At 29.8% G+C, this 15452-nt stretch overlaps 1 protein-coding gene across 1 annotated transcript in view; it reads right to left on the minus strand.

Moving 5' to 3' along the window:
* LOC115239258 overlaps window positions 1-15452 on the minus strand; it is a 165013-nt gene that overhangs the window by 93922 nt on the left and 55639 nt on the right. The window lies entirely within an intron of this gene.

Genomic DNA, 15452 nt, shown 5'->3' on the forward strand with positions numbered 1-15452 from the left:
ATATATACACATACATTAATATATCGATATTACTGATAATCTTATTAGCGATATCAATAATATCGTAAGATAAGAAAGATACCAGATACTATCAGAAATTTGTTGCAAATGAAAAGTCAAAGAGAAAATTTTTCAATCGGTTTTTTTACCGAAACGGATAGTAAGTAAGTTTCTTAGCGTATCGAGAAAAATACATGTCTTTTTTTTCTTTTGTCGAAGAGCGCTCCTACAAAGTTTAATCGAAACTCTGTGTTGCCTTTGAAAGGCTTTTCTCGTTAACGGCATGTCCCGGCTGATAATTGTAGCCGGTAAAACGGTAATATCTGGCCTGGTTTTGGCTATACTTTCATCAAACGATACTATGAGAGGATTCTATTGATGAAAGGAAAATATATGGTTTTGCGATAGGGAACCGAATCGTTTCGACCAAATAATGAAGAATATTGCTGTTGATTTATCGTTAAATGTCGCGTCTATTTTTTCCGTGTCAAAAATTGATTTCCATTTTGAAATATATAAAATTTAATATCTAATATAAATGTTATAGGATGATATAATATATATATATATATACACACAAAATGTGCAACTTTTCTTTTTTTTTATTACTTTCTACAGATTTAAAATGTTTATGAGTTTAAAAAATATATATATGTGCTTATTGTTAACAGAGAATTCTTATATTTTTGTTCTAATGCATATTTGAAATAGAGAGATAATTGAAATAAAGAAAAAACGTTACTGTATAGTTCGATTTTTTGGAAGCTATATATTAGTTTAAACACATACACACACATATGTACGCCCGCACGCACGCACGCACGTACACACACACACACACACGTATATATATATATATATATATATATACTTATTTATTTCTTTCCCTTGTATTGTCGTTTTGCAATTTACCGTTACCCGATATTTCTCATTAGGAAAGAACTTCAATAAATTGAATACGAAGACAAATGTGCGCGTGCTTTTATCTACGTTGGTCTCAGGGAATGCATCCATCGCCTCTGGTAATCCGCCTTTATACGTTCGCTGAGGCAGATGGTCGATATACCTGTTCAACCTTAATGCCTTACCGCTCCAATCTGGCTGATCTACATCAATTTCAAAATTATCCAAGTTTCCCTGTGATTCCAACGATCCACAGTAATAAAGACAGAGCGCGAGCCGTTACCAAGACAACCGGTGAATTGCCGATTCTTGCAATTTCTGTGTTAATTACGGTTGCACGAGTTTGCGATTGTGAATAAACGGCTTCCCTTGACTATCACTCTTACTGGCTCTTTTCACTGCAATTTGATTTCACTTGCAATTTTCAATGCGAAAGCCGGCTGTCTTTTGTGACTTTATAAAACTGCTGTACGAGAGATTGTATATCGTCGTACCGTGGTTTCTTGTCGTCAGTAATTAAATTAAAGTAATTAAATTACGCTGACGAATGTTATTTTACGCTGTCTGGCGTCGTCCGAAAAAAATCAAGCAATCTAGTTGAGGAACGCGTGGACCAATCTGTATGGAAATATGCGCCGCAATCCGTTTTCGTAACTTTGCCATGGATTTTCGATTGATTCGTTACGATTCGCTCTTTTGACGCTTGCGGCGATGCAGAAAAAAAATGACAAGGAATGCATCCTGCGGAACGACCGGATTTGCAAAACTTTGTACGTTCGAATTCGCATTGTAACATTGAAGCTGTTATGAAAGAAATGACACGTGAAGACACGGAATTAAGGAAACAACGATAACGCAACGTCCAGCTGATGGAGAAGACGCAAGAAGGTACACTAGAAATAATGAAAAGTATATTGAAGGATACATTTATAATTGTTTTAAAGATTTCTAAATTTAGTTTTTAAATGTCCTTTCGGCTCAAAATTGCGTTATACCTATTACATTATTTTTATTTCCCTTTTTTATTTTTTAATATTTTTAAATATTTTTTAGTAGTTTTAATATTGTTTTCCTTAGATTATTGAAGGCTTCTTTGTGCTAGATTTGCGAAACATCAATACGGCGGCAATAATGTGGCTGTTTTTAATCACCGATGCGTCACTTGCTTATCTGTATAGTGCTGTCTATCTGTTGTTACATTTTGACTTTGCACTCGTTTTTCTTTCGTTGTTGATTAAAATCGGCGCAATACTCTTTTCTATCTGAAGACGAGCGCTACGTGACTTTATGAAACGTTAATCACAGCGGCGCCTTTTATAATGTTCCCGTCCATACCTATTACTACTAGTACATAAACTTCTATACTTTCTATTTTTGTCTTTTAGTCAAATATAATAAGATTATCTAATTGAAATAAAATTATTTAATTGATAAGAAGATTTATAAGCAATACAATCATATTTGAAATAACTATATTAGTAACTATATATAACTATATTAATAATATAATAATTAATAACAATATTAATATGATAAACATGTAACATCGCTTATGTTATATGTAATAAGAAACATTGCTAATAATTGTTTATTTAATAATTTAATACCTAATATTAAAATGTAGCATGGTTTTAATTATAATCGATTTTTTTTACTTTTGATTATACTATTTTTTATTTATTTTACATTATATAGATATACAATTTGCATTTTCTTTGATAAATGTTATTTATTCATATATATAAAATATCACTATATTTTCTGCAGTTTGTATTTTTCAATGATTACCGTGGATTAATATCTCCTCTATTCTATTATTATATTTACGTTTTGACGCTTGCGGCGATGCAGAAAAAAAATGACAAGGAATGCATCCTGCGGAACGACCGGATTTGCAAAACTTTGTACGTTCGAATTCGCATTGTAACATTGAAGCTGTTATGAAAGAAATGACACGTGAAGACACGGAATTAAGGAAACAACGATAACGCAACGTCCAGCTGATGGAGAAGACGCAAGAAGGTACACTAGAAATAATGAAAAGTATATTGAAGGATACATTTATAATTGTTTTAAAGATTTCTAAATTTAGTTTTTAAATGTCCTTTCGGCTCAAAATTGCGTTATACCTATTACATTATTTTTATTTCCCTTTTTTATTTTTTAATATTTTTAAATATTTTTTAGTAGTTTTAATATTGTTTTCCTTAGATTATTGAAGGCTTCTTTGTGCTAGATTTGCGAAACATCAATACGGCGGCAATAATGTGGCTGTTTTTAATCACCGATGCGTCACTTGCTTATCTGTATAGTGCTGTCTATCTGTTGTTACATTTTGACTTTGCACTCGTTTTTCTTTCGTTGTTGATTAAAATCGGCGCAATACTCTTTTCTATCTGAAGACGAGCGCTACGTGACTTTATGAAACGTTAATCACAGCGGCGCCTTTTATAATGTTCCCGTCCATACCTATTACTACTAGTACATAAACTTCTATACTTTCTATTTTTGTCTTTTAGTCAAATATAATAAGATTATCTAATTGAAATAAAATTATTTAATTGATAAGAAGATTTATAAGCAATACAATCATATTTGAAATAACTATATTAGTAACTATATATAACTATATTAATAATATAATAATTAATAACAATATTAATATGATAAACATGTAACATCGCTTATGTTATATGTAATAAGAAACATTGCTAATAATTGTTTATTTAATAATTTAATACCTAATATTAAAATGTAGCATGGTTTTAATTATAATCGATTTTTTTACTTTTGATTATACTATTTTTTATTTATTTTACATTATATAGATATACAATTTGCATTTTCTTTGATAAATGTTATTTATTCATATATATAAAATATCACTATATTTTCTGCAGTTTGTATTTTTCAATGATTACCGTGGATTAATATCTCCTCTATTCTATTATTATATTTACGTTTTTTATTTTTGTTATTCTATCTGGTAAATAATTTTATTATGGCTCGAATACAGCAACAATGTGGTTGATAAAAGCATTTTGAAGTTTTAATACGCTATATTTTCATATTGGGTGTTTTGAACATATTTTGTGCATTACGCTAATGCGAAAAATAACAGAACGACTATTATAATTATTGGAGTTTTTACAGTAAGATGTGTTTACTTGCAAATGAGAAAATGTGGTTTGTTGAAATTATTCTTCTCAAGTTCTGTAAATGTGAATGTTTATCTTGAATGAAATTGCTATGTGTGGAAGAAAAAATATACTTATTCTTTCTAGATACATATAATCAATGGAACTAAAGTTTGATGCAAGATCGAAACGTGTCCAGCATCTTGATATCAGTTATGGTTAGCGAAAGCGCGGCTAAAAATATAGATCTATAAAAATATGAGAAACAGAGTACATATCTGATTCATGTTTACTTTTGTTATTTATAGAAGAAATAATTCTAACTAATAATTCTAATTAATACTTCCTCTTTCTTTGTATAGTATATTTTTGGCGCAATCTTTAAATGATCAATTTACAGATTTTATTTTATTTTCGAGAACATAAGCTCATAAAAATGGGGGTAAGATATGGAAAAAATCATTTTCTATAAATTTCTAAATAATATTAATTATTTTGCGTTCTATCTTTCGTTTTATTAGATTTTTGTAAAACTTGTACGATTATTACTATCTCGTGCTTTGATGAACTTAACCAGAAAGTTAAAGAGAAAAATAGTTAGAAAGAAGTAAGTGTCTCTTAAAACGAAAATTTGTAAATTTTAATAAGCTTTGTTCTCGTAGATGTAGCGCGCAGTCATGCTTGCCAAATTTTTCCTTATAACTTTGGAGGATTTTGGCGTAAGAGAATACGAGAATTATTAAGTCGCTGATTTCTCGCTGCCAAACTTGATAAAAGAGGAAATAATTTTTTTAGTTCATTTATAATAAACTATCTCGTCGACAAAAAAACGCACATATAAAATAAATTTGCTAAATTTCCAATTAAATGAGTATGTTTTTTAAATAAGAATTTGATCTCACAGAAAAATTAAAGGAAATTAAAATAAATTGTGTGTAATTCATCGTTGATCCCATCGTCAGTAAATTGAGTTTTTAAAATTGTTTAGTAAAGATCAATCATTGTGATGCTGTTATTACTGTGAAAAGATGTGATCTTGATTGTCAAATGTTTGTTCTCAAATATTTCGTATCCTATTTAATTTGAAAATAATTGACGATTTTTTTACTTTTGATTATACTATTTTTTATTTATTTTACATTATATAGATATACAATTTGCATTTTCTTTGATAAATGTTATTTATTCATATATATAAAATATCACTATATTTTCTGCAGTTTGTATTTTTCAATGATTACCGTGGATTAATATCTCCTCTATTCTATTATTATTTTTACGTTTTTTATTTTTGTTATTCTATCTGGTAAATAATTTTATTATGGCTCGAATACAGCAACAATGTGGTTGATAAAAGCATTTTGAAGTTTTAATACGCTATATTTTCATATTGGGTGTTTTGAACATATTTTGTGCATTACGCTAATGCGAAAAATAACAGAACGACTATTATAATTATTGGAGTTTTTACAGTAAGATGTGTTTACTTGCAAATGAGAAAATGTGGTTTGTTGAAATTATTCTTCTCAAGTTCTGTAAATGTGAATGTTTATCTTGAATGAAATTGCTATGTGTGGAAGAAAAAATATACTTATTCTTTCTAGATACATATAATCAATGGAACTAAAGTTTGATGCAAGATCGAAACGTGTCCAGCATCTTGATATCAGTTATGGTTAGCGAAAGCGCGGCTAAAAATATAGATCTATAAAAATATGAGAAACAGAGTACATATCTGATTCATGTTTACTTTTGTTATTTATAGAAGAAATAATTCTAACTAATAATTCTAATTAATACTTCCTCTTTCTTTGTATAGTATATTTTTGGCGCAATCTTTAAATGATCAATTTACAGATTTTATTTTATTTTCGAGAACATAAGCTCATAAAAATGGGGGTAAGATATGGAAAAAATCATTTTCTATAAATTTCTAAATAATATTAATTATTTTGCGTTCTATCTTTCGTTTTATTAGATTTTTGTAAAACTTGTACGATTATTACTATCTCGTGCTTTGATGAACTTAACCAGAAAGTTAAAGAGAAAAATAGTTAGAAAGAAGTAAGTGTTTCTTAAAACGAAAATTTGTAAATTTTAATAAGCTTTGTTCTCGTAGATGTAGCGCGCAGTCATGCTTGCCAAATTTTTCCTTATAACTTTGGAGGATTTTGGCGTAAGAGAATACGAGAATTATTAAGTCGCTGATTTCTCGCTGCCAAACTTGATAAAAGAGGAAATAATTTTTTTAGTTCATTTATAATAAACTATCTCGTCGACAAAAAAACGCACATATAAAATAAATTTGCTAAATTTCCAATTAAATGAGTATGTTTTTTAAATAAGAATTTGATCTCACAGAAAAATTAAAGAAAATTAAAATAAATTTTGTGTAATTCATCGTTGATCCCATCGTCAGTAAATTGAGTTTTTAAAATTGTTTAGTAAAGATCAATCATTGTGATGCTGTTATTACTGTGAAAAGATGTGATCTTGATTGTCAAATGTTTGTTCTCAAATATTTCGTATCCTATTTAATTTGAAAATAATTGACGTAATATCTTTTGTTTAGTTTTGATTATCTATATAATTTTATGAAAGATTTTAAATATAAGAGATTTTTTAAAAAATGTGAATTTTTAGAAAAGCGTAATCTCATAGTAATAAGATATAGTTAGATTTTTGATAATGAGCTTATAGACCATTGTTGGCTATTGATGATCATTGATAGCTACGAAGTTATTAGAAAAGCATTGGGTTTTACATCTCTAATCCAATGCTTTTAATACAAGATGAATGATTTGTTTGATCATTGATGAAATTCCATTTCTGGAGATAAAATCTAATTCTATCATGAAGTTTCCGTATTGTTTGATTAACAATTTTCATCATTTAGGATCCGGCAACGATTGTGTGTATTATGGAAGAACGTTATTGGATTTCGAACGATATCTCTCTATTATTTTCAGCGAGCGTACTTCGTAAATGTTGTAATTGCTTCTAAAGTTTCTTGTCGATTTTGTTACCCGGATATTTCTCAATCAATTTTCGCCGAATTATACATCGAAAGTTAATTGATAAAAAATTAGTCTTATAATTTTTGCAAATATACAAATTACGTGAAATAATGATCTATTCGTAATATATGAATAAAATCGAAGATATATTATTGCATCAAAGATAAGATAAGAAATTTGTACGCATTAATTAAGTGTATCTTTTTTTATCAATACCGCAAAAATATATTTTTCTTTAGAATTTTATGTGCTATTTTGCGAAGAGAAATACGCACTGATATCGCGTAACATAATTATTATCTGTTTTTTAATTGCGCGCATGAATTGTGCGCAATTAAATGAATAAAGTGGAAAACCTCGTGGCAATTTACGTGACTCGAGATTGCACGTCCAATGGGTATCGTAACACTTGGACGTAAGTGCTTTTACGTAATGCACTACCGCGCGTTAAATTCTTTATATTTACGAACCTGTAGTTGTTAATATTGCGTTATATTATGAAATATTTGCTGTTTTTATCTATGAACAATTAATTCGAACGCGAAATTCGAAAGGGAAATTTTTTCTTGTCAATAACTAGAGATTTTGATTGCTTCCCAGCAAGAAGCGATACGTATTATTTGAACAGAGGAGGTGCTAAATTGCTCTTACCAGAAAAATGTACGGTAAGGATGTTGAAGTCTGCTGCGAAATTAATTTCGTGCGAAAGCAGAAGAGTTCGTAACTAGCTCTTTCATTCCGCGAGGGAAGAGGAGCAACTGATATCAGGAGTATCTCGATCAATTACGAGACGCATTTGTTTAACCTGATAATGAAATTCTTTATCTGAACGATCTCCGTATGCCATGTACAAAATATATATATTCGCGCGCACGTATATTTGCACGTCTATTTGAGTGTGCGAAAGGGCTCTTTGGATTTTTCTCGATATGGTTTTTATTAAAGTGCCTTCAGCAACACACGCAGGATACGACGCTGTAGAATCGTGCTTCGAATATAAACAGGATTTTCTGTACAGATAAACCATGGTTCTCGGGTATCGATAAAAATCGATCGTTAGCATAGCAGTTGAACAATGATGGTACCACACGAATTATGATCATAGTTATAAGTTACAGTTACAGTATTGTTATGCTATTTTCTGGGCACACATGATTTTTATGCCATAACGTGTCAAAGGACAGAGAGAAAGAGAGAGAGAGAGAGAGAGAGAGAGAGAGAGAGAGAGAGAGAGAGAGAGAGAGAGAGAAAGAGAGAGAAAGAGGTGAAAAAGAGAGAGAGAGAGAGAGAGAGAGAATGAACGAATGAATGAATGAATGAATGACATCTCCTAAAGCGCTAGGCACCTTATACATATAAGCCATAAGAAATAAAAGATAATAGATTAGAGAAATATAAAGAAAAATAAAATAAAAATAGTAAATATATATATGAAATAGAGTACATAAGATATTGTATTGCATGTATGTGTAAGTATGTATTTGTGTACGTGTGTGTGAGTCCCTATATGCATAAGCAGGTTTGCAAAGTCAGGAAACGCAAAATGGAGTCGAATGGTTAAGTTTGCGTGTAAAAACCGAATGTTCATCTGCTATCGCGAAGCAGATAATTGAAGAATCTAGATTTGAAATCATTAAGAATGGAAGCTGTGCGAATCTCGAACGAGATCTCGTTCCAAAGCTCAGCGGTAACATATCTAAAAGATCTTTTAAAAGCTTCGTACGGCACAAAGATAGAGCTAGGAGCCAGGAGATCGCTGATATTACGCATCGAGACATTCCCGCGAGATATCTGAAAACGTTAAACAAATCATACGGATAGAGAGAGAGAGAGAGGATGAGGGGGAGGGAGGAGAGCCACAATATCTAAAATATTTTTAATCTATAATTTATTTATTATTAAGAATTTGAGAGTATATGAAAACATAATATAAAACGTCAGATAGAAATAAAATGTCATGAAATATCTGCGATTAGATTTCGAATTTTTTTCAACTTCTTATTGTATTCTATTATTATCGCATTCTATTTATGTGATCTAACTTTCATTTGTCAGTTATATCTCGAGAAATTAATAGTTTTAATTCCATTATCCTTATTTCACCCTTATTTGACGAGAATATTAAATTGTACGTCTCTCTCTCCCTCTCTCTTTCTCGTTCTCTTACTGAAATCGCTTTATGATTCTTGAGAAGAGATTATGCGGTTAAATACAATAGAGTTGCGAAAAGGAAATAACGTAAAGAGTAAAGAGGGGCTCTCTATGCTTATATTCAAAATTATATAAATACGAAATGTGTATTAAGCAAGGATCATCTGATTCTAAATTTCTTTTGCTTTTGAATTATTATCTATGATGATTTATCATAAGAAATAAATATGAAAAACATGCATAATGCCGGGTATATACACATAAATATTATGTATGGTCTTTCTTCTCAGTTTATTAAGATTTAATTACACATTCTTGCCAGAGGGTGTAATTGTAATTGATACGGTCTTTTATGATGTATATGATATATCTTCATAGAAAATGAAGATTGCCGTGATATTAAAAAATGTACATTGTATTCGTAGCATATATTATCTGTGATTTCTAAAGAAAACTGAACAATCGAATTTTTATTTAATTGCACGTGATTTTTAATGAATAACGATTTTATCAGCGAGGCATGAGATTGGTTGCTTCGTTGCTCATGATGTGGCACTTAATTATAGCCGGACGTTGGTTACAGAAATTTTCATTATATAGTACTTGTTCCACCGTGGCGGATTTAATTCGCATCGTGGTGTTTACTTCCCCGAAAATGTCACTTTGGCAAATTGCTTTTTCACCACAGACAACACTCTGGGTCTCTAGTGAATTATCTACCATATCTTTTTCTTCTACATTATATTGATTGTAACGTATAAAACATATAATCATTGTCTTTTCATACTCTACAGGTAAATACGTTGTTTCATTTCTATAAAGACATTCGTGAAAGGTGCGAAATAAAAAAATTTATTTACGCAGACGTTTAATTACCAACGAGATGCAATAACATATTTATTTCTAAAATCAATAGAACTTGAGGCTACTATCCTGTGGTCTATGTTATACTATTATGTTAAGTGCATCGCGACGTTAGCACAAATTGTAAGCATCTTCCTGTAAAATGAGCATTTAAGCCAAGAGTAACTTAATAACCAACCGCTTCAGAGTGGTTCGGTACTTTCGTTATCGTTCGTAATCTTGATGTATGGTCAAATATTATAGTGAAATTTCTTTTGAAGTGCAAGTGCTTTGTGTTGTGCTTATTGTTAGAATGTCTATTCACAAGCGTCGCGTTATCTACTTTATATGTAGTTTAATGTCGCTCGCTGATGACCAACGTCAATCTAAAAGCGTATAATGGCTACCGAGGTGGGATACTTGTGCAACTAAAGGGTTAAACTTTGGCCATTAATGTCGCGAATATATCAACGCGTTTTGTCACATGTATTTGTCTTATTCTTTGTCAGGTAATGTTATTTTTTACTTATTTTTTTGTTATTATTTACTTATTGTTAATATCATTTAATGTTTTGGAGAGATAATTTTAAACTTTATAAAGCAAATTTACTTTATTAATTAATCAAATCCATTTTACTTATTTTTTCTTTCACTAATTAATTCATCAAATTTACTTTATTAATTAATTATTTATTAATTAGTTTTGCCTTTTTTCAATTTATTTTTATCACTTTATTAAGTTTTATAAAGTGATTTCACTCACTATTATTTCGTTAGTTCAAAGTATGATATTAGGAAATATGATGTTTATTTATAATTTAATTCTGTTTCTCTTTCAAACATTAAGTCTAAATTAATATCGAGATGTCCGATAATTGTGTTGCTCATTGCTGCTTGCAATTACGATATTCTTGTGTGTTATCAACGATTAGTATCGACCTATGTATCTATGTATGTACAGCAATCGCCATGCGTATGCGCGCGCATGTATGCATGTATATGTATGCACAGCAATTTTAATAGACTAAACAGATATACATTTTTGTAATAGTTTCTTAATAGTAATAAACGCACACGAGACTTGGGTTAGCCACTTTATTGTAATGGTTAATCGTTGTAGCGAAATGATGATGTGATACGCAACAGATTCATAAGCAACAGATTTGATTTTGGAATTAGTATGAAAGATCGGAGACCAGCAAAATTGAGTCACTTAAAATTCTGTCGGTGTATTCCATGAATTCAGTCATAATTAGCCCGTAACGTTCCATTACCGCATTTTCTCCTCACGTAACCGTTTTTTTTTTTTAAACAAAGCTAATGAGCCTAAAGCGAATTTTGTGTGTGTGCCCTAATATAAATATAATATGAAATCTCTTTTTAAAAATGTACATACAGTAAAATTAAATTTTTTGCATTTTAAATAAAATCAATACGACATATTTCGCGATATATCTTTTAATATTTAGTACGAAAATGATATAAGTAGTGAATATATATAGTGATATAAAAAAATGGCAATAGTTGACATTAAATTCTGTCGAATAGCGTGAAAATCTATAAAGTGATCCAGCGTGATTTAAAGTAAAGGTAAATGGTTTTGCGATTTATATCATGGACGGAAATGGCATGGAGTGATATGTCATCGTGGAATGACATCAAGTGCAAGAAACGTCATAATCAAATGAGAAATTGCAAAACATGACGCGATTCTTCTGTAGAAGTTATATACGTGATGACAAAAAAAAAAATTGATAGATACAATATCGATACATTGCATTACTTTAGGAGAACACTACCAGAAACTGCGTTGACAGACAAACCGTAATTTTTTTGCAATCACGTCCGATAATTCTGCAACTCGTATGTGGTAAATGGATTTCTCGGGAATTAGACAAGAGAGGACGATTCGGTCGTACATACTCAGTTGGCAGTTGCTTGCACCTGCTCGGCCACCGATAAGATTATTTACAGCATGAACGAAATCGTATTACACGCATCTGTGCACGGAAATTGGCACAAACACCATCTCTGTTCTTTTCAAAGCGACCACAAACCGACCGATATTGTCTACAAGAGCATAGCGAAATACGTTTTCATAAAATCCTGAAGTACGTGATTTTAAACTACTGTACCTTTTGTAGTGAAAGTTTAATTAGATTTAGCAGGTGTTACACCGGAAAGTTAACTGATTTAATAATAGATGTGATATTATTTGATATTTACATATATTTTTTAATTTGCTATATACTCACGTATTTTGAAAGAATGATTAATGATTTTCACACATATAATCAAAAATTAAAAAATGAACAATTTTAATGCAATAATTTATTGTCATTACTTTACATTGAATTTTTTATATGGTGGCAATAATTATGTATAGCAGTTTTCCTATAATTTTTTTATCTTTTCTTTATTTACCAGCAATAATTCATAGATATCTGTGTAAATATATATCATTAATATATATATATATATATATATCTATAGAATATTATGCGCAGTTAAATTATGCGGTCCAGCCGGCGGCTATGTATCCTGCTCAGACTCATAGTTGATTATCGAAATACACCATATTATTCCTGAAATCATCGATATTGATGAAGGCTCGTTACATCTGTACGATGTGCATCTGACAAGAGCAATCACATATTTAAAAATTCTAAATATATTTCATGATGGAACTAATCAATGTACTTAGTAAAGATAATGTTATTCAATGATTTCTTTAACCACATTAGAAAGTTTTGAAAAAATGTGTATCTGGGATAAAAATTGTAATACTTAATTTTGCTGATATCAGATACGAATAAAAGTAGCATTGCTCGATTAAATTAATGTAATATGATTGTCTTTTGGATATAACATGAAGTTATTTTTCTTGAGTGGAGTGGAGTTTAATATCTTTTTATCATTATTGGAGATTACGCATTTTTTATAAGAAAGCAATCCTGACAACCGCGATAGCATACTTTATCATGCTGTCTCCTACGAAGGATTGCTTTTGGGAATAGAGAAAGAAAATGAAGTAAATACTTGCCATTCCTATCACTTCCATTCCACGTATGCGTGTAGGAGAAGATTCGTTATATTGCCATTTCCCTCTTTCCAGAGACAAGGAAATCACCATTAAATTAACTTAAATGCGACATGAATTGAGATGAATGTTTATCCGAACTGTATAAAGTTATTTTATTCTTTTACGTGAATTATAACTGCATTTAATATATTATCTTTTAAAATCTTTTTATTTTTACACGATATCGGCGCCAATACCTTCATATCAAGTAAAGTATATATTGAATTTTATTTTACGAAAAAACTACAAGTGATAATTTTAATCATTTTGTGCAAACAAATGCAGTGAAACTGATTGAAGCTACGATAAAATATGTAAGGACATAAAATTATTCTAGATTGAAGTGCTGAATGTATTTCAGTTTAAAAATATATGCATATATTAATCTCGTTTGAAAGAAAATATACGCATACAGAATTACATGATAGTATTAAGAAGTAGTATTATATATATTCACACAATTTAGATTGTATTATATAATGCATTAGATATAAAATACACTAACAATGGATGTACGAATAATATAATAATGAGATAATTAAAGTAAAACATATGTAAATTATGTTTTTATATAATTTTAACAATATTTATATAAGTGATAAAAATTTTTCGTTTTCTTTTACGAGTATTGTTGCTATAAAATGTAAGTACACAATATCGCTTTTATAACTAGTCTATATGCATGCATCAAAATAGAAGTTAGGACAACAAATATCTATAACAATCTATTTTGCTAGAAAGTGCTTAGAAACAGATGATAAATCAGAATTACAAAAATTTTACATTTGATTTATACCTAATTCGATATCAAAATACTGATATTGATATTGTAAAAAAAAAAAAGAAAAGATTTGCATTTATAAGAAAAATGAAATCTTACGATAACGGTTTCTATAGCAAACGAAATATAGACAAGAAGTTCAATACAGCGTGAATCATATGTAATGAAAAAATGAAAATATCGATTTTATATTGGGGAGTTCTTTTCCAAGACTCCTTTGGGAGCCATAAAGATTGATATACAAAGACAACAGGCGAGATTCGAACCAGATTGGATAATTTTACATCGAAAACCAGTTCAGATGTATATTTTGTTCTAGGTATGAATAGCACGTAGTGGATATTTGTTATATGACATTTCGGTAGCATATTTGTCTTTTATTACATTCGGTGATTATTATCGAATTATGAATTTAATTGACGGAACAAATCGCGAGAATACATGTCACGTATATATGTAAATGAAATAACATAAATTTTTAGAGAGATGTACTATATTTTCTTTCTAAATCACAGATATTATCAATCAAAGTGAAGATAATTGATCTCTATTTTAATATCATAATATTTAGTTTATGCAATTTCTTGGGAATTCCAAGGATTTAAAAATTAGGAAATCTTGTTGAATTATGCTCTATAGATACATATATTTAAAAAAAGGAACAATTTTTATCTCTACAATTAATTCTAAAATATTATTTTACTATAGAATTTTATATTAAAACGTAATTATAAATGAAACCTCAAAATATTTGCCAAAAAACACAATATCTAATGAATATTCACAATGGGTAAACCGATTTCAAACTCATGACTTCTGATATGCTCTGCAGAACATAAATTGAAATTGTTTAATTACAATTACGAGAAGTTAGTTTATGGATCGACCTCTCTGTACCTCTGCAAGTCAAAGCATCCAAAAGCGAATAGTACTGGACACAAAGTTACTGTTTCAGTTTAATCCTGGCATTTGAGTGTGAAGTCACTCGAAGCAAAGCCAGTTATGAAACATTCGCTTCGTTGCCATTGGTTATATTGAATTGGAAAATCAACGTATGCAAGTGGCAGTCAAAAAGAATATTTGTGCGGAAGTGCATAAAGGCAAGTTTGCCTATGCATTCGCTTTATTTCGCAGTATCGAGATAGTTGCTATGGAAAAATAAAACATTTTGCAGTATTCCGGCAGTGCGTTTGAAAGAAACAGGGGGGAATGATAGCTTTCTCCTTGTTACCAGATCCCCTTGTTATTAGAGTTGTGTCGATAGCTATATCGATATTAGAGCGAATTTGCGTTCCATAGGATGTTTTAATATTGGAAATAAAGTGTTTCTCTTATCATACACTCCAAAATGATGTCGGTAATTCCACAATTTATTATAAATAATAAATTATGATAATTGATAAATGGGTCAAAATGTCGGTTCTTTAAAAAAAAAAAAAAAAATTGATATTTGCAACTATTTTCTAAGAAGTTTAACTCTTATAAAGTTTCTTTTTATTTAATAAAAATTTATTTAATTTATTAAAAAAAACGTTTGT

The sequence above is a fragment of the Formica exsecta genome, unplaced genomic scaffold (assembly GCF_003651465.1).
Source record: "Formica exsecta isolate Colony F162 unplaced genomic scaffold, ASM365146v1 scaffold37, whole genome shotgun sequence".
Classification (NCBI taxonomy): Eukaryota; Metazoa; Arthropoda; class Insecta; order Hymenoptera; family Formicidae; genus Formica; species Formica exsecta.